Raw genomic sequence first — 19,344 nt, forward strand, 5'->3', positions numbered from 1 at the left:
TGGGATTCCCCTCTGCTTACAGCTAGAAACATTCCTGTATGTCAGCAATAAGAAAAAGAAATAAAAATACCCCCATGTAATAAAGAACTCTGCTAGAGAGCTGCAACATTTAGACCCTGGCTTGGATTTTATTACCGCGATGAAATTACACAAGCATTGCCTCTCTCTCTGCCTGCTGTGCAGCTCCTCGCTCTCTCCCCTTCCCTTCGGCAGCCTCCGCACGCTCCCTCCGCGTTCTCTCCGCAGCCGGGCTGGGGGCGGCGTGGATTTAGGTAGGACGCGGAGCCCTGGGCTCCCTCCCAGCGCTGGGGTTCCTGGGCAGGGATCCCCTGGGCCGCATCATTGGCATGCGGCTCCTGGCAGGACTGCATCACTGCTAGAGGAGATGCCAGCGCAGAGCCGCGCTGCGCCGCTCGCCGCGCTGCGCCGCCCCGGCAGCCGCTCCGCCGACAACTTGGGGTGCCCGAGGTAAGAGCCCGTCGCTCCCCTCTGCTTCGCGGAAAAAAGGGGTGAGAGCTGGCAGCCCGTGGGGGCTCCGTGCCTGGGAGGCAGCTCGGGGGGGGGAGGGGGGGCAGGGGAAAGCTCTCTGCAGAAAACTAAAACAAAAGGTGCCACTGAAAACAAAGATGCTCAAGGGCGCAGAGTCGGTTCCGGAGTTGGGATGGATCAGTAGGAACTGTAGGGACTCCCGTTAGCTTAATGAGATTGGAGGGGTCAGAGCACCAGCCTCGTTACGCTGCCCTCACTTTCTGCCAGGAGCTGCTGCGCTGTGGAGTTTTAACTTGGGCTGAAGCAATTTTTAGGAGTGCTCCCGGTGTGTGCTCAGTTTGCGGTGGACTCGGGGGGAGGAGGAGAAGGTGTTTGCTTGGGGGCAGGGACTGTCGTGTCCGGAGGGAGCTGTGTGGGACTGTGTGGGTGTTGGCACCCCAGGGCTGTGTGTGGGTGTGCCGGTGCCCGCGCACGCCGGCCCCGGTGCCGCACCCGCTGTAATTGTCCTCCCTTCATCATCCTCCCCAGACTCCAGGAGAGCTTATCTGCAGCTAAAGCTAAAAACTGCAGTTAGTTTTTTCCGACCTCCTCTGTTAGGAAGGGTTAAATGAAGCCACAGAGAGAAAGCAGCGATTTGGGAGCTGTCGCGGGATGCGGGTTCTGTGGCGAGAAGTTCCCGTGCGTGTGTGTGTGTGCTCGCTGCACATCCTGTAACACATCCACGCACACATCTCTGCAGGACTATTTTTCTTGTAGAGGGCAAGTGTTGTTCAAGGGAAATTTTTATTACATGTGTCAAACTGCAGCGATATGATCCATAACACTAAGATTCCATTAAAAATAATTGGTAAGAACTGCCTCCACAAGGATATTACTTGTCAGGGATGACCTCGTCTCAGGAAAAAATGAAAAAGAGTAACAATCTGATGATAATAATGTATAGGCGAGGAGCATGCAGTGCTCTGTGTGTGCCGAGGGGGATCCCTCACTGTGTTTAGGTCAGGCACTTCTAAGCACATGCTAGAGCTTAAAGGGGTCTCCTGCCATTGGGAGTCAGAGTAGAAATTCCAGATAGGATGAGATTAAATCTTGTGTCTGACATGACATGAAAATTGCTGTTTCGTGTCCCCTCTGTATCCCTGGTGTTATTATTTGGGGGAAGGGAGAGGAAAAGGGTTAATTCTCTGTCTTACTTAACCAGATATTGAACGTACAATAGTGCCGCACTGATCATCCCAGGCATCCAGCCGGATGTTCTGCTGTGCATTTGGAAATATACCTTGGTGCCTCTGCCTTAAATGACATGGGACCCAAACACTTCATGCAGTGGGATGTCCATGGTCAGGATAACCTGGAGGAAGGAGTGGGAACAGAGGCAGCATCCAAATCTTTTTCTACTTCTTCATGATGGAAAAGCTCTCTTCCATCCTCCAGCAGAAACAGAAGGGGAACATCTCCCTTCACTGCAAGAGAACTACCACAGGTAGCAGCACCTACAGCGAGACCCTGGGTCTCAAGAGATCCATGAGGCCCTTATTATCTCCAATGTGTTTCCCCTCTTCATGGCTTTGTTGTGAAAGGCATGTCCACCACTATTAGATGGACTCAGCTGGAGATCAGATCTGCAACGATACCTTAGGTTTTTCTAACCCAGTTTTGCAAATGCATGATGTGAGTGCTGGGGGAACCCTTCTGGATAGACACAGAAAACAGCAAACAGGAGACATCTTGCCACTTCAGCTTGCCCAGTTCTGAGAGGTCTGTCCCATGAAGTAGCTATTTGAACCCATTTGTGTTCTGTAACATCTTTAAATGAAAGTCTCTGGTACCTGACAGCTTCTGATTGAAAGAGCTGAGCTGGATATGGAAGCCCACTCAGGTTCTGATGCAGCCCTGAAGCTGCAAGTGCACAGCTGGGTGCTTCCCAAAAGTCAGCCTTGCACCTGCAGATGATTTCTGAAAATCTGTCTGCATGTCTGCAGGAAGGGTGTGGGCCCCAGCTTCTGACAGCGCAGTCAAAAGGGTGCGAAAAATCCCACAAGGAGAAGAAGAGCACATAGGGAGGTGCTTGGTATAGAGGGTGCAGGAGTTTTGTTTCAAAACAGGAATTGATCAGCCTGTACCTGCAGGGAAAAGGCAGAATGATGAAAACGCATCCCTTTCTTGCTCTGAGCTGGGAGCATTACTTTTGGTAAAATGAAGTGTGAGAGACAAAAAAGGCAGGAAAATCCATCATGATTCATGGTGATGCTGTCCCACCTGTACAGCACACATTTGGGCAAAACATGATGAGGCAGGTCTGGGGTTTGAGGCTCATCCTGCAATTGGTGCAGCATGAATCCAGTTCTTTTCCTTGCCTGAGCCAAATGAGAGCCCTCGGGTCCTCCTTCCTCCCCTCGGAGCTGTTGTGGGTGGCCCCTTCCTGGCCACCAAGTCCCAGAGATGATAACAGTCCTTCCGGGGAAGCCAAAGCCAACCTTGAAAATCCTCCTCCTGCATTGCCAAGCCAGCAAATTGATTTTCCAGATCATGAGCTGAACCTCTGAAATTGTTCTCTTCTGAAGAGATTATGGAATTACTCCTGTGCTAATGAATGCTTTAATGTTACGGTGACTAAAGTCCCATAAGGACTTTAACAGCCAAAAAAAAAAGACACTGTAGGAAAGGGGAGCCTGTGGTGATTGTGTCAGATCTCACTTCACCATCTGGGGCAGAGAGGAGAAGGAAAATGAGAGGAGGGTGAAGATGAACTCATGGTCTCCCAGGAAGCTGCTGAATCCATCAGGAATATCTTCTGCAGCTCCCAACTCTATCCCTCTGTCTTTGAGTGCAAGCAAGGAAACTATCCTAATTTTAACTATTGCTTCCCTGCTCACCAGCTCTGGTAAATACCTGTCCCCTCCCTCAACTGGAATAACCCAGCTCCTGGTGACCTGCTGGGAGAGCCCCAGGGTGGGCAGCAGAGCCAGGTCACTACTCCCAGGTCCTGTGCCAGGCTGCTCTAACCTGCCACGGGATTATCTGAGTTTAGCAATTCCCTTCTATCTTCTCAATACATTACTGTCAGGCTCTGTAGTTTGGGATCATGACACACTGGTTTCCAAATATACAGTAAGACGATATATTCCCTGACACCCCCCCCCCAAAGGAGTTTGGCATTTATCAGGGAGAAAATATGCTTGTGGGGATGAGTCTGCATTGATCCTGCTGGTGTTCAAAGAGCACAGTCTTGCCTCTGCTTTACTAACCCTGGGTTTATGGCACTGTAACTCCACAGGTTAGAAGCAGGTTGTCCCAGTTTTGAGCAAGAGCAGAGTTAACCCCTAAGCAGTGCAGGGAAAACGTCTCCATGCCACAAGAGCTGCAATGCAAGGGGAAGGCTGGTCTATATTTGGGTTACGGTCTCTGCACAGAATGGGTAATCCTCTTTCCATGAATTATCCAGGGGATTAGACAGCTTTAAACTCCCCCAGGCCTCCCTGGCTGCAGCCGGGCTCGGTGGGAGCCAGGGGGGCAATGGCCAGGGGGAGGTAGGTGCAGGCAGGTTGCTGATGACTCATTTGGCTGCTGCCAGCCTTGCCAAGCACTTCAAGAGGTCACCAGAGGCCCAGACGCAGAGTGACATAGGAGTGACGTGCAAGGCAAAAGGGAACATCCCGATTAGGAAAGAACACAGAGCTTTATAAATAATTGCAGAGACGAGGGAGTTGGCAGCAGGTAGGAGGAGGGACAGCAGACCCGAAGCAGCAGTTTTCCAAAGTGTAATATCCTCGCTAGACTTTTCCAAGCTGTTTCTCAAACCAGAAAAAGGGATGCTTTTGGAACTGCAGCCGATACATCCGAGGAGATGCTCCAAACCCACCTGCTTGGGCTGGCTCTGCAAATGCAGTTCCGGGGATGCAAGTCAGGTTCATCTATTTGGAGTGCGAATGGATCACTGTCAATACTCCATTAAAATGTTGAAGGGAGGCCAACAACACAGCTCAGGGACGGTGAGGGGGTGGGGAGGAATGAGATGCAAGGAGGGAGGCAGGCTGGATTGCACCAAAACCTGAATATTCCACACAGTTATGGGGCAAGTGCCCATAACAGATTTCTGCCCTTTACCTAATGCACAACTGCTAGAAAAAGAAGGAGTCCTGTCACTGGGGGCCTGTACATGCCATAGAAGAGACATTCTTGTCACCCCTGCGTGTGGGTCTTGGGACAAAGCTTTGGTGGGGAGATGAATGAGAAAGGCTCAGCTGTGCAGGCTGGGCTGTAGCTGACACCCACCTGTGCAGGGATGCCACAGGGGGCTCTTCCTCTGGTGCCAAAGGCAGTGGAAAAACCAGGGAAGAGGACCTGCCTGTGAAGCAGGAACAGAGTCCTTGTGTGGGAGACTGAGCTAGCTGCCACTTCTGGTTTTCTATCTGTGGGCTTGTGGTGCAGCCACTCTTTTCCTCCATTAGTCTCTAAAAGCTGGGATCTAGCTCAAAGCTAGTATGGTTTGTCTTCCTTCACTCAGTTTTCCAAGCTGTAACTAAGAAATTGGGGTTTGATTTCCCCAATTCCCTTTGCCTTCTGTTGCTGCCTGGACATCTTGCCACCTTGTCCTGGAGTTACATTCCCTTGGATACTAACCCTGTGGACCCTCATAGTACAGCTGCCATCCCCCAGACTTGCCCTTTTTCTGGACTGCAGGTTTATTCATAGGGAAGTTAAGTGCACCAAGGCACTTCATTATCCCTGCATTTAAATCAATTTATTCTACTTTCTGCCACTTATGCTACATACTCTAAGTCAGGATTTTGACCCTATTTTATTTTCCCCTGCCCAGAACTGGGACAAATTGAAAGCCTCACCCTGCTGTTCATCATTCCCTCTTTTACTCACATCATCTGGAGGATGCCATTTAAGTGATGTCAGGGGAGCTTGAGTTGAAGAGGGAATAAATGAGCAGTCTCCCAGCTCACTGCTAGGATGGGAAATTCTGTGGCTGGCCCTGCAGCTCCTGCCTTGCCCAGACACTCGAGCAGAGTCAGTGTCAACCCTAGCTTGTTTCTGCCTGTGAGGGTAGGGCTAGAAATCACCAGAGAAAGCCTGAATGGAAGAGGGAAAGCAAAGAAGGGAAAGACCGGAGAAAGTCTTTGCCTTTAACGTGAGCTAATGTCTTTCCTCCCTGCGTCGAACATCCTCAATTTCCTGTTTAACTTAAAGTCAACACATCTGTCACGTTAGCATCGCCCGCTGCCTGGTTCCCCCAAGCCACCCCCCTCCCATCTGCTCTCCCTGCTGCCTCCAGCCTCCCTCCACTCCTATTGCTTTGTGGCTGGGGGTGTGTGCCTGCGATTGTGTTTTCTGCTGGCTGATGGACTTTTCCGTTGCTCGTGATTCAGTACCTGGATGTGGTCGCAGCGGGATGATCTGCTTGGCTTGCAGAGCATTTACTTCTAATCTCCGGCTTGTGACATCCTAGCGGAAAGGGGTGACCCTTCCAGGAGCAGCTCCACAGGCTAGAAAGAGGGGAAATGGCTGGTGAATGGCTGTGATGAAATATTTCCTAGTTCTGGTAAGCGATGATGCTTTTCTCTTTGGTCTCTTTCTGGACTATCAGTCCTGCTGCAATAGTAATATGGCTTAATGGGTTAAAAGCAAAGGGAGGGGAGCAGAAAAAGAGACAGAAAAAACAGTGAAGCTCATTTGGTTTGTATTGAAGCTTTTCCAGGGGTCAGTGCTCATCAAAGCAGTTTAATTACTGTTGGTGAGAGTCTGGGAACCAAGCGGATCAATGTGTGTGCCTGGGCAGACGGGCCAGCTCTCACTCACATGCAGTTCCATTGCTCACCCTGCATATTTTTTCCTACTGGATTTCCAGCTTGATCTGATGCTTTCCATGGGGTAGTCCTAGGTGAGCTGCTACCTGAGTGCTGCTTTTTCTGCCCTGCACTTGTTACTGCAGGAGTTACAGAAAGTCATTCATAAATTCCTGCCCCTAAAACCTCTCAACCTTTCTAGCTAATAGACTGTCTCCATCATTAAGTCTAAGTGAATTTTTCACTGAAACCAGTCCCCTAGGTTTTGCCAGTATCTGTTATATAGAGAGGTGCAGATAAAGATGTTTGGGAGGAAGAGGGTCTCACTGGACTACACTCTGCTGGGACCATGAGCTATCTGGTGTCCTGGACACTGGCTTACTCTAAATGAGAGGTTTGCCAGTCAATATATCTCACAGGACTCTCAAAATGGGCGTCCTGCTTCTTAGTCAAGTGACAGCAGAGCTCTTACACTGGAGATGAATTTAGGGCCCTTGTTTAAAGAGGATCAGGGAATAATAAACCTAAGAGCAGCCTTTGCAATCTGGCTGAATTGAATCTGCAAAGGTCTGTGCGTAACAAAAAACCTCAACCAAACAAACAAAAAAAAAACCAAACCAAAAAAAAAACAACCCACAAAAAAACCCCCAAAAAACACAAACAAAGGAAAAATACAGCGGTGAAGCTTTGGCAGTTTTTCTGACAGGTACAAAGCCATGACCTTCTTGACAGACCTGTGTTTCACCCAAAAACTGACACAAAATATGGTTTGGGGATACCAAAACGATTTTTTTTTCTGGATTTCTTTATGACAGGCAGAGTTAAAAACTACTCCTGGAGAACATTGCTGATATAACTTGTTTATAAAAAATATTCCTCTCACAATGTATTCATACAGAAACCTCCACTTGCCAAAAACTCACACATTTCCTACCCTTTGATGTTTAGATACTGTGACACTGAGAGTGGGACACTCTGGGTTTTGTGCTTATTCTAAAGAAACCTCGAAGTTTCAAGCACCAGTTATATCAAATATAAAGAAAAAGATTCTCCTCTCTTGAGCAGCAAGTTTTGACTTGGGATTTTGTTTCACATGTGTTTCAGGGTGACCGTATTTTGTGCCAAATCTGTGTCTGGCAAACAGTGGGTGAAGAGGGAAGTGGAAGGGGCTTTGCGTGACTGAATCCCAGCACTGTGCAAGAAGGAGAGAGTGCAGGAGTTGCCCAATTTGATGTCTTTGGGGGGTTGATGATTGTGTCTGTGAGGAAATCCTCTTAGGACAGCTTTTGTGTCCTTTAACCAAAACACTATGGCTTTTTTCAAAAGGCTGAAAATCCTTCATTCCCTATTTCCTGCAATATTATATCTGAGCGCCAGAAATTTCTATAAATTGTTTTTCTTGTTAGATTATCTTCTAAAACCTGCAGTAATGTTGATGCCAGAGTATCTTTGCTGTCAATTTGGTGTTTGTGCACTTGACTTTTCTCTCACGTTCAGTCTGGGATGTTGGCCAGTGGTGACTGTGCTTTCCTGATCCCTGCTACAGTGCTGCCTGGAAGGGTTAATTTCCTGAATTTAATTAATGACTCTGTAATATTTATAAAGAGAAAATCATCAAACCCATCTGTGATAATTTTGGTACTTCTGCCAAGATGAAATTCTAGGGCCAAATTAATATTACAATATGGTGGATGTAGAGACTTTTCTAATGTCCTGCAGTTATTTCCTGAGGGAGCCTGATTTGATGTTGGGGAAGTGAAGGACAGATCCTTAAGTCTTTGTCTCTGGGTGGAAACAGAATTGAATGTGTTACAGGATTAATGAATGTTATTACTTTTAACTTAACTTTAGTCTTTTCTCAGGGACATTTGGGTTATAAAGGGTGGATTTCCCTTGTGAAAAAAATCCATTTCATGAGGGCAGGGAATCATGGGATCCTAAGGGAAGAATATTCCAGATCATTCCTGTGATGGCACTTGGCATTAGTGTTATCATCTCTTCAGGGCAAGGTAATCAAGGAGATGGAAGATGAAACCTTTCCTTGCCAGGGAGACTTCCACATTATTTGATTGAAATTGGAATCCAGTCACCTCATGCTTGTCTCTCCAGATTTTTCTTACCACATCTGCTAAATTACCACCAGCTATTTGCGTTTTAAATGAGGGCTTCCTCCCGCACAACCCATCTGCTCAGCCTGTTTGTTCTTCCCGTGCAGTCACGACTTAGTGATCACATTTGTGTCAGAGGAAACACACTGGTGTTGGGAGTAGAAGGAAGAGGGGATCAGAGTAGCCTTGAAGATTCCCTTGGCTATGTTGAGTTTGAAAGAGGAGCTGGGTTAAAATTGAGGGAAGAACCTCTTATGAAAGAGAATTAAGCCAGGTCAAGGGAGCTGGGAAGCTCAGGCCACTTTGAGGACGATTCTTCTTGTTTTCTAGTACTATCCCAGGGAATCTTTACAATTGGACATCATAGACTTTCCCACATCTAAGGTGACATAGCTCACCTGGTTATGTTCTTGACTGCCCTAATGCCAGGGAGGTAGGAGAAGTTAAGGCCTTTTTTGCTTGGAGGTGATCGAAATGTGTGTTTTAAGGTATTCTAATCTGCCTCACTAACATGGAGGGACTACAGGTCTTCAGAGATGCTTTCTGCTCACCTTGATGTGACAAACCTAAAGATATGACTACAGATATAGAGGGATGTGATAGAGATCTACAAAGTTGTGAGTGACATGGAGACAGTCAGTAGGGCTATTGACTATCTCTTCCAGTCCAAGACCCAGGCAACGTCAGAACTGACTAAGAGAAGCCTGGTACAGTTCCAGGATACCTCATTGTGTGGGGACTGCAGCAAGCCTGATGCTGGGCAGGCTCCTACAGGAGATCTCCAGGACTGTGCGGCAGCTGGTTCTCCGTGATTCAGTGTCTCCAGTTAAACTCAGTGTTTTGCTGTGATTCACAACAGCTCTTGTGCAAGATGGGTTTGCGGGAAGCTGGAATTCATCTGCTCCTGACTGGGTGATGGATGGATTTGTTCAAGCTCTGGTTCCCTCTGTGCTGCCAGCACAGTGGATGCCTCCTTGGCCCCCCATCCTCCCAGGCTGACAGTGAGTGAGAAGAGTGGTGTCCTCTGAGCACTACTGAAACACAGAGACTTTCCCAGTCCTGGCCTGAGGATAATCCCTGTGGCATGTTCTGTAAAATGTGAGAGGGTGAGTAGAATCCCTGCAGGAGATTTTTGACCATGGGGAAAGTACAATGGGAGCCAGTCTACTCCTGAATGTGATATGCTTTACACCCATCCTACTCTCAAGGACTGAGCTCTGGTACTGCAGTGGTAAACTGAGGACAAGTCCTCTGTCAGGACACAAGTGGTCACAGCCTGTGTCAGGGATTGCTCCCACCACATCCCTCCAGACAGCAGGGAAAAACTTGCCTCCTCCATGGGACATTTCTCTTGCCCTTTATGACAGGTGGTCAAACTGCTGCAGATTAACTGCTCTGATTAACTGCTCTAATTAACTGCTTACAGGTTCCTGACCTCCTGAACTCATATCCATGCCATTCTCAGACATGCAGGACTGTCCTGGTGTCTCTGCTCTGCCTTGGCACTCAGAGGAAGCCCCAACAGAGGAAGTGGTGGTGACTTTGAGGAATCTCAAAGATTTATGTTGCAGTCCTACGAGTAGTGATGGTCCTCCATCAAGCCTGGTGACATCTCCCGGGGGGATTAACACAGCCAGAGTATGAGGTTAGGGGCAGATTTAATTGGATGACTCCATGAGGATGATTGAGGGACTGGGGAACAAGAGTGGATGTATGCAAAATTCTTCTCCAGCTGTACTTGGCACAGAGTATCTGTTGCACCAGACACTCATACTAATGGACAAAAGTTCTTTTAGATTTACAAGCTATCCTGAGTGGCTGGATCCTGATATTAGTCTCAGGGCTGTAAATCTAGTAAAATAAGTTAAATTGCTCTGGGATTTTGCTCCTCATAGTGTCATAAACACAGAAAGTGATCACTCTGCTCTGTACACAAAGTCCAAGGGTCTCTCTGCCCTGATAGATGGGAGGGAGCAGAAGCAGGGATGATTTGGGCTCATGGCTGCTTGGGGCCACAAGAGGTGTGGGCTTTTTGCAAGTGGCAACTGGTTCTGAAATGCTTTCAGCCCACTTCAAAGGAGGAAATCTGACCCAAATTCCTTTCATCTGCTTCTACTGAAGCTGAGAGTGGGCACCAGTGAGATCAGCCATTTCTTGGGGAGGGAGGGTACATTTGTCCTTCTGCACCCCCACATCACATGCACTTGCTGCCCAAATTCACAGATATTTTATCAGGACTGCCTCATTTCAGGGATCTAGTGTGCATTAATTATGAGCATGTGTAAATGAGATGTTAAATGATTTATACGCAGACCCAGATTGAGAAATCCCAGTGGTTTCTTCTCTGGATGTGTAGCCGCTGTTGAAAAAGTCAGACTTCCCTGCATTCAGGAGGAGCTGAGGAGCCTTTTTGCTTGTGATACAGACCCAAAATTGCTGGTCTTGGTGGAGACTGAGCCTCCCTGGTGAGCCAAGGCTCACCAGTGGGGCCAGCATATGCATGAGGAATCCTGCCATCACCAGTGCAATTCACTGGCCCTCTGGGGACTGTGGCAATGCTCTGATGTCAGGCCACCCTTGGGAAGATGGGGAATGCCATTTGCATCCTCAGAGCCTGAGGATGGGAATTCAGAGCAGCATAATTTTAATTAATCTTGTATTTATTTTTTTATCACTAATTGAATATGCTTTTGGTGCTTTTTTTCTTCTTTTAGATAAGGGTGTTTAGGGTTGTTTATTAGTATCTATTTTATAATTCTATTTGTTCTTAGTAGCTCAGACAGTACAAACCATCAGAGATGCTGCCTGTGCTGTGGCCATGCCTGGATTGGTGCCCAGGGGTGCTGTGCAGCACAGGCACCTCCAGCCCAGGGTGCCCAGCAGCAGGAGAGGGAGAAGCCAGAGCCTTGTTGGGCTGCTGGGGACTGCTGGGGACTGGGAAGTTTGCAGGGCTGGGGGTCTCTGGCAGGGAACACTCATAGACCATTTCTGACCAGAAGGCATTTGGTGTTTTGACACATTTTTGAAAAGCCAGGCGTGACCACTGACTAAAGCAAGTCACTGGGTACTCCTTCTTAGGGCTTTGTTTTCAAGCAACTCTACTTAAGCATGGTGGCCACCAACAGAGTCTGCCCTGAATGGTGCAGAGCCAGCCCACAGAAGACTGATGTCCTTTCAGCTCCTGTAATCCCCCTGACACATACAGGACAGGCATGAAGGGAATGAGGAAAGATTAGGAAAAGCCTAATTTTCCACACACACACACACCCTGCAAGTTCTGCAAAGCCTTTTCTGTACCCAGGGCTTACACCCTGCCTGCTTTAAAACCAGAAAGAAGTGGGAGAAAGCTCAAGTCCTGCTGACTCACAGGGTGCTGAGCACAGCAATTTCCTAGCCATCAGTAGGAAAGAAAGATTTACACCTGGAAAGCAGCTGAGAATTTGGAAGAGAGGAATGAAAAATAAGGTGCTTCAAAGCCATGCTGTTTGAAAGCTGTTGGAGCTAAAGCAGCAGGCTGAAACAGGGCTCCTGCTTGGCTTTCTCCACAGCAAATTTGTAAAGGAGGCAAGATCTCAGGATGGAGAGATGCTTGGTGAGGGTGGGAGCACTCACCCCCGCTCGCCGGCTCTGCACCAGGCAGCTGCTGCCGGTCCCTGCTTTTCCAGGCCATGCAGCTGATTAAATATTGAAAGGGTTTGGTTGCTGTTGCTTAAAAAGCTTCTGTCTAGATGAAAATGAAGTTATGTGAGGACAAGTTTGTGCTGGTGCAATTAGTCTCTGTTTAAATACATCTGATCATAAACAGACCAAAAATAGCTTTGTGGGTTTAAACGTAAAGACACCCTCAGGACGTGGGTTTGGGTTACTCCTTCTTGGAGCCATGTGGGAGAGCTCAGGGAGGGGGGTATTGCAGATGGAGGTCAGGCTGAGTTATCAGCAACCCTGTGGCATTCGGAGGTTGTTGCAGGTGCTCAAAGGCTGGTTGTGATGGGAACCAGCACCTGAGGTTTGCGTGTTCACACAAACCCTGCTCCAGGCTCACCTCCCACACACCCCCCAGCACCCTGGGAGAGAGTGTGGTTGGATTGAGATGCAGGCAGAGAGAGGGGAGGGAGAAGGGATTTGTGATGAGTTATAGGATTAGGCAGAGGCAGGAGGGAAATTGGGGAATTCCCTTGACCACGGGAAAACTTTGGCAAAATGTTTCTTATCTTGTTAGGATAAATATAAACAGAGAAAAGATACCAGCTTGATTTAAACGCTGCTATAATCTGCAGAGATTCTGAATAATCTATCCTAAAAGCACCTGGCCACCCAGCAGGCACAGAGGCCATCCAGCCTGGGGGAACAGGACAGGCTGGTTAAAGAGCTGCTGGTCCCTCTGGGTCATGTAGGGGTTCAGAGATAGGAAGGAGAGACAGGATTTCCATCCTTCCTGCAAGGGGAATTTAGTTCTTGCATGGAACTGCATAGGTTTTAATAGATAATCATCACTGAAAATTGGTTTCTAGTTGTTCTTATCTATAAGTTAAATCAAATTTGCAATAGTGTTAATAAATATTTCTTGAGTTTGATGGTAGCATCCGATGGGAGAGAAGTCTGTAGAAACACCTGTGACTAAAGAGACAAGCAAAGCTTTGCTTTCTTGCAGCTTGAGTGAACTGGACAGTATTTGCTAAACCAAACAGGAAATTTAGCAGCTTATTTTTTTTAAATGGTAAGGAAAAAGGGATCATATTTATCTTTTTTGCTCAGAATAAGATGGTATGTCTGCAGCAGAATTTGCAGTTCACATTTTCATTATTCTTTAGACCTAATTGAAACTTGATTTCAAAAATTGCATGAATCAGCTCAGTTTATGGTAGTCATTGATCAGTTCCTAAGCATTTTTTTAATGGTGTTTCATGATAATTGTTAATTGTACTTGATTAGAAGAACATAGTCACAGTAGGGCTGATGGATGGATTCTCAGCTGAGCAAATCTGGATTAATTTACAGCCCTGAGGTTGTGATCCATAACATATTTGAAATCAAATTAAAAATCCAGACTGGTGTTATGAGAATAGAATGTGTGTTCATGGTGAAAATAATTTAATGTAATTTTGGCATCTTTTTCATTCTTTCAGAGCATCTACTTTAGCTGTTCAGTTTCAATTATTTTTTCTAATTGTTATAAAAAAGTTTTTGGCCTGGGAAATATTCCATCTGGAAGATTCCCAAAAGAAAATATTTCCTTTGGTATTTAAAAATCAAAATCTGAAACGGATTTTTATTCCTACTAGATTTAGATAAGCAATTTGATTAAAAAAAAATCCAGAATTTCTGTCTCCCAGAAGTGTACTGAAAAATGTAGGACCTGATTGTAATTATTTAATTAACCATTGTTGGGATTTTTTTCCCTCATACCTACTATGAAATAATACTGTGATTTTGGCAGGCTTACAACATCTGAGCCCCTGTGGCTCAGCAGAAATGTACGGCAAGTAAGGAAGAAACGCAGCCTGTTACATCTGTGCTACACAGGTTTTCCCTCAAGTTGGAAATAATGCTGGGTCTGACAACCCCAAAAGTTGCAATTAAGCTCCCCAGGTAAACAGGTCAGTCCCTTTCAGAACAGTCCCTTCCCAAGGGTCTTGATCTCCTGTGCATCTTCCTGGCCAAGGACTAGCTGAATGAGAGGATTTTCCTCTTTTGATGTTTTGGGAAGGCAGCAGCCTGAGGGATGTGGGGTGGGGGCTCAGGGCCCTGTCAGAGGCTGAATTATAAGAGACAACCTTTGTCTTCTTCCAGTTAACAAGTCTAGCTCTTGTTCAGCTTCTTCCTTTAATTCCTCCTTTCTATCAGTGTAAAGTGTGTGGGAGGGATTCACTGTGCAGGGATCCCTCCTGGATGGAAAGGCTCTCCTGCTGCAGGAGCGGTGGTGCAGGGCTTGGGGCAAATCCACCCACAGACATCCATCTCCCTGCCGGGAAGCTGGTGGGAGCTTCAGGGGCCTTTCAACGGCAGCCAAACAAGCAGCTCCTTGCCCTGCCTTTACAGCAGGTGGGAGGTGGCAGCTGGTGGATCCCTGCCCTGTGGGGGTACAGGGGATAATGGAGCTGCTTCCCTGATTAACTCTGGCAGCGGCTGCTGAGTTAATTAGTGGGCAGATATAGGATACAAGGCATTACTAATTTGTCCACAAATGCAGCTTGGAGCTGAGTGGGTTTGGGGTGAATTTCATTCCCGTTGTTTGCAAAAATAATTTTCAGGATCTGTTTCAAAATGAGCGTTTGAGCAGGAGATCCTTTGACTGTTTCCCGTGTGAGATTCCATTATGAGGTTTAATCTGTGTGAGATGTCAGTGCAGAGTCTCCTTCCATGGCTTCATTTTGCATCCATCTGGCCTTGTTTGCTCATGTTTGGACTGCCTTGTTCTTGCCAGGAGTGGTCATTCTGGTTTCATCTTCCCACTAGGAAGGGGAATCTTGCTTGCTCCAAGTGAGGGGGATCCAGTTAAGCATGAGAGGCTCCTGAGAGGTGTCTAGAAATAATTTATATACTGTGGTTGCAGAAGCAGAGGCTTGTTCTGACCAGCCATGCATGGCTAAAGCACGTAAAGGCAGAGAGATCTCAGAATCCAGCTGATAAAAACAAGGACAGCAGGACTCACAAAGCCTTTAGTAATTTCACAGGGAGCAACCACTCAGGTTTGCATGAACTCAGAGCATCCCAGTGAGGATTCCTGTCCTTGCAGCTGGAAAAGAGTCGTTAACAAATGTTCATTACAATAGTAACCACTTAGCCATTGGCTTGTCTCCATGCCACGATCTGTGCATCAGCAGCTCTATTTCCTGCTGGTTCAAGGTAGACAGATGTTTTCTTTGGGGGCGTTATGGAGACTGTAAATGGCTTGGATCAGGATATTGAGTCTGTGTGCATTTGTTTTCATCAGATGCTCTTCCTATAGGACATTGGAGATAACATATTCTGAGCGGGTGACAGAAAATAGGTGGAGTAAAAAGGGAGAAAGGTTGAAAACGGAGTTGCTTGTAGTTACTACTCAGTTACTCAGCACAGAGGAGGGTTTTTCTTTCTTTTTTTTCTCAGTGATTGTTGAGTCAAGTGTGCAGATCAAACTTTACCGAATAAACCTGTTCTGCATCCTTATGCAAAGCATTTCTTGCTTGAAGATGGAGTCAATTACTGTGCATGTATTTACCCTGCTTGAGGAGCCTGTCTAGTTCCCATCTATATTTCATGAGTCTCAACACTCCCTGAGGCTTGCAGCACTCTGCACTGCCTGCACTGAAGGGCTCCTCCACTGCAAAAGCAACAATGACTCAAGAGAAGCACAGAAACAGATAAAGTTCCCTGGATTTACATCCCCTGGCAGCCTTGGCCTTATGCCCTTAATGCTGGGTGGCATTTGGATGCTCTTTCAGAGCCTACCGGGAGTCAGGTACCAGCTGATGTTCAACCTACCTGCCACTGGGCTGATGTAGAGAACAAGCTGCTTCTCACACCCTATGTGAGTTGGAAGTCACTAACAGCACTAACCCCCTCTGACAAGCTCTGGTGTCTTTTCCATCTTTAATTAATTAATTAATAGAAGAGTTAATGCAAGATCTCTTACATCTGCTGGCTCGGCTGTGCGGTCAGTGCAGGTTCACACAGGTAACTGCCATCAGTTTGTCTTTGATTTTCAGCAACCCCACTGATGAGGTTTCTGTCTTTCCCCTTGAGATCCGATCCTATCCTACAGCCCCAAAATGTTGCTGTCAGAAAGCTCTGTCTAAACTTCAGTATCAGTTTGAATTTCAGGCTTTCACATCTGCTGCAAATGCCCCAGCACAGCTGGATCCAGCTTTAAACTATCCAATGAAGCCAGTGGGTTAATGGAGAAGAGAAGCTCACTATCCCTCTTTGGAGAACATGCTTCTTCCCTCTGGTCAAAGAATGTTCATCCAAACATTTTATTCTCCAAAGAAAAGAAATCTGTTCTGGACAAATTAGAAATGTTTGAGAAGCAAGTGTTTTCTTTTGTCCATTTTCACTCAATATGATTGAACCTACTGCAGAATTCTGAATCCTCAGGGAAAACCTGCCAAAATTCCAAGGAAAAATATTACTTATATGAAGAGAAAGTTTATTTGCATCTCTTTTTCGTAGAAAACCAGTCTATTTTTTTACTCTCTCTTCTTGCTTTATCTGTCTGATGAAACAAACAGACAAGCAAGGAACAGAAAACACTTCAGATTGATTTTTTTAACCTTCGAAGTTACTCCCCTGGTTTCTAGTCAATTCCCCATTTACTGGGCTCTTAGTCAGAATCACGTGGAAGAAACAATGTATGTTCCTCTCAGCAGGACTGTATTTTTAGAAGGGATGCAGAAAATAGAGGTAAGTTGGTTTTTCTTCAACTGATATATGGGCTTTCCAATGGTGATCCCCTTTTTTATTTTTTTTATTTACTTTAGGATTGAAATACTGTGGGTCTTGTTGTTATTTTGAACCCAATTATGCCAATGCGATTTCTTTATATTTCTTCATATTTCTTTATATTTCTTTATATTGCTTTTATTGTGGAAAGAATAAATGACACATCAGAGTTAAATCTTCAGTTGCTGATAGTGCAGCTTGCTTTTCTTGCAGTTGAGATCAAGCCAAAGGAATAATCATGTTTGTCTAGTCAATGCATATCTGAAATCTCCAGCTCACATTGCTCTGGGATCCAAATGCAGGTGATTTTATGACAGCTAATAACCACTGTAATTAGGAACCTAATTAAATATGCTCTGATCTTACCCTTCTCAGAGTTGATCAGCTCAGGGGCTGATTTGGATTCTCCATCTCTTTTCACCCAGTCTCCTACAGCAAGTAAAGCATGGGTGATTTTTAGCATCCTTTGAAGTATAGATACTGCTCATCAGCATCCCAAAGCTTGGGGACAAATAGACCAGCAGCGTGAGCCAATGTCTCTAGTAAGTTCCTAAAAAGCATACCAAATGTGTTAAAAAAAGAAATCACACAGAGTGACTGAGCTAGAAAGGAGCCAGGGAGGGCAGGACAGCTGGAAAGCTTTGCCACCTTTGAGTAGAGAAAGTCAGCAGTGCCTCAGCAATCTGTGGCAGCGCAGCAGGCGATTTGTCAGGTTACTGTTGAAACGAGTCTGAGAAGGAGCTGATCTGTGCCTGGGAGCAGGTGCTGAGGGTGCTGTACAGAAGGATCAGCAGTTTTGCCTTTACTTGGCAGGCAGGGTTACTCTACCAGAAGAAATCAGCCCTGTCCACGAGCCAAGGGAGCTCTCTGCATGATGTCATGCTGCAGGGGAACCCCTTGCTGCTGAGACCACAGGCAACGCTTCCCTTCTGCAAAGCACCGGAGATGGGAGAAATAGAAAAGTCAGGCAAAAATTCCCTGCCTGTACTGGGGGCTGTGTTGGCTCGGACTGGCTGTCAGGGAGAAGTGGGTGCCCTGTATAAGCAGGGCAGAAGTGGCTGTTGGGATGTAGGAACAACACTGAGGCATCCTTGGGTTTATAGCAGGCAAATATCAAGGATGAATTTGGGTTCACAAAGCTCTCCTGTTTGCAATCCACTGCACTGAGTGGCAAATATGTGCTGGCCACCCAAGTATGACCACAGCGGAGTTCCCCAGAATTTGCAACAGTCAGACACAGCAGCAGATTTGGAACCCATAGGGAGAGGCATTTTCTCAGTTTCCAACAAGTGATGACAGTAATTTCTAATGAATTAGGGGGAGTTATTTCCCAGAGAAAATCCTGCTCATCTCACGGTAAAATTCCAAGGTACATTGCCTGCAAACAGGAAATCTGTGCAATCTTCTCACTTCTGCATCAAACTCTGGTACCCCAATTCAGTCACCATGCAGCTGGTTTTGAACAGAGACCTCCTGCAGAGCCTGGATCTCCACCAGGAAGACTCCTCTTCTGCCTTGGAAGGAGAGTCTAGATGAGGACACGTGACTAGATGGGCACATGACACTTAGGAAGTGGGTAAAGCTGTTACCTGCATTCTATAGAGGAGGGACACAGCTTTTAGACACAAACTTTTATGAGATAAGGTCTTACTAAATACAAAAAAAAGAAAACGATGGACCAAATGCGTCACCTGGAGGATGTTGTACCTGGCTCGGGTTAGTTGGGAGGTGTAGTGTGTGTTTGGTCTTTTTATTGCTCTCTAGTCCTGTGGAAAAAATCCTACGTGGTGAATCCTACATGGTGCTGAGCAGCCTTGCAGAGCAGCATGTGGCCATGGAAAGCAGTGAGCAGTGAATATCCATGTGTCACATCCAGACAGCTGTGCAGGTGGCCCATGAGTGCCTCCACTGAGGGCCATAGGAGTGCACCTGCATCACAAAGGATGGGGATCTGGGCAGGACCCAGCCCTGGTCATGTCTAATTAGTGACTATGGAAGCTGCCACTATCCAAGGCATGTCTGACCCTCTGCTTCTCTGTAGGGAATAGAGAAACATGTTTAATTTGGAAATAAAAGATTCTTTTCACAGACCAGTTTTAAACCCACCTCATCCCAATCACAGCAGCAAACCCATTTACTGTGGAATAGAGGCAGGCGGTGCTTGGCCCTCTTCCAGCACTGAGCTTAAATCATAACAGGCATGTCGATGCCTTTAGCTCTCAGCTTTGTACCCATCACTAGATCAGTTGGTGATTTTCTGTGGTTTGTGGAACTATAGAGACTTGGAGCTGTCCTCGTTCCATATTCATTGCCTGGGTTCCTCATATCTGTGCCTCACTGCAGAAAGCTGGTGAGCGTATTTAGTGTTCAGGCAAAGCACCAACTCTACAGCCTTGAAAACCAACCTCCTTCACAGCACAAACACACCAGTTTTCCCAAGGAACAGCATTTTGGCTCTCCTTATCCAGCTGAAATACAACATTGTGTACCTCTGTTCCCAAGCATCTCACAACACATCTGGAAAGTAGAAA

The 19,344-nt window shown here is 46.5% G+C and overlaps 1 protein-coding gene across 2 annotated transcripts in view; it reads left to right on the forward strand.

The window, feature by feature from the left end:
• Nucleotides 1–298: 298 nt before the first annotated feature.
• Nucleotides 299–19,344, forward strand: part of SV2B (synaptic vesicle glycoprotein 2B) — a 65,169-nt gene continuing 46,123 nt past the window's right edge. The window contains exon 1 of one of the 2 annotated variants that reach the window (XM_027688478.1): nt 299–468. The gene's annotated coding sequence lies outside the window, so the exon portion shown is untranslated. Of the gene's footprint in view, nt 469–5,833; nt 6,041–19,344 lie in introns of those variants that run through there. The other variant, XM_027688479.1, reaches the window with a different exon arrangement.

This window comes from Neopelma chrysocephalum, unplaced genomic scaffold (assembly GCF_003984885.1).
Source record: "Neopelma chrysocephalum unplaced genomic scaffold, ASM398488v2 Primary Assembly neopelma1_75, whole genome shotgun sequence".
Taxonomy (NCBI): domain Eukaryota; kingdom Metazoa; phylum Chordata; class Aves; order Passeriformes; family Pipridae; genus Neopelma; species Neopelma chrysocephalum.